Genomic DNA, 1,369 nt, shown 5'->3' on the forward strand with positions numbered 1-1,369 from the left:
CCTTCCCTCCACCCTGCACCTCACCCCCACTTCCTCTTCATGTATTCTGTTGTACAAATATTTATTGAACATCTATTAAGTGCTGAGCACAATGCCAGGGTCAGGGACCACAGTGGTGACCAAAACAAGAATCATGTCTTCAGGGAACAAGTAGGTTCTGCAGGGAGGTGTGCTCCCTGCGGTATTCTGTTGTACAAATATTTATTGAACATCTATTAAGTGCTGAGCACAATGCCAGGGTCAGGGACCACAGTGGTGACCAAAACAAGAATCATGTCTTCAGGGAACAAGTAGGTTCTGCAGGGAGGTGTGCTCCCTGCTGTGATGGGGTTGAAGTGGAGAGCAGGAGGTGTGGGCAGCCCACGATCTGGAGGGCACCTCACAGAATCTTGGCTTTTCAGAAGGGACCTCTAGCAGAGCCCTGAAGGAAGAGGCAGAACCAATCAGGCAAACAGAGGAAAGGGAGGAAGTAGAATATTCTGGCATGAGCAGAAAAAAAAATAACACACATGAAGGTCTGGAGGCTGGGGGCAAGAGGGGAGATGGAGCAGGCACAGCTAGGGAACGGAATTCACTGTAGTGAGAAATAAAGTGGAATTATAAGGGGGGTGTGTGTGCACACAGGTATGGTGAGGGCTGAGAGAGGGGACTGGGAAGTGTGCGTGGCTGGATCACAGGAGTCCTTAGGCATGCTAAGGACTGAGGGACTTTATCCTAAAAAGCAAAGGGGCGTGTCTAAAGGGATTCTAGCGGGGGCGGGGTGGGGGTGGGGAGAGGAGTGGCCAGACTCGTGTCCTGGAAAGCTCTTCCTGGTGCAGGGTGAGAATGGGTTGGAGGAGTCCAGGCTGCAGGCTTGGGCAGGCTGTGGTACCATAATTCCCTGTAGGCTAAGGGGAGCAGTCAGGGTGGAGAGAAGCTATGATGGGAATGGGGTGGTGGAAATATTGTCATGGTCACCTGTTGACTCTCAGTTTCATATTTGGCCTGGTGGTGATGAGCTGCAGCCTCGTGAAGACCAGATTGAATATAAGTGCTAGCCCTATCCTATCTTCCTATGTTTTCTGGAGGGCTCAGACCTTGGGTCCCCCGAAGTGCAGGCAGATCTGGCTCTTCTCACCTTGAAACCTCCCAATGGCCAAGGGGACGTTTCTGTCTGATGACAGATCAGACAAGAGAGAACGGATGGGGACGGAGACCTGCTGGAGAGCAGACTTGGGGATGTGGGGAGGGGGAGGGGTGGGGTGTGTTGGGGCGAGAGAGAGACATGGACATGTATGTGCTGGCAGGCGTGGGGTGGATGGCCGGTGGGGGGCGGCCGCATGGCACGGGGAGGCCGGCTCGGTTTTTTGTGGCTGTCTGGAGGGGTGGG

The sequence above is a fragment of the Lipotes vexillifer genome, unplaced genomic scaffold (genome assembly GCF_000442215.2).
Source record: "Lipotes vexillifer unplaced genomic scaffold, Lipotes_vexillifer_v1.1 scaffold1275, whole genome shotgun sequence".
Classification (NCBI taxonomy): Eukaryota; Metazoa; Chordata; class Mammalia; order Artiodactyla; family Lipotidae; genus Lipotes; species Lipotes vexillifer.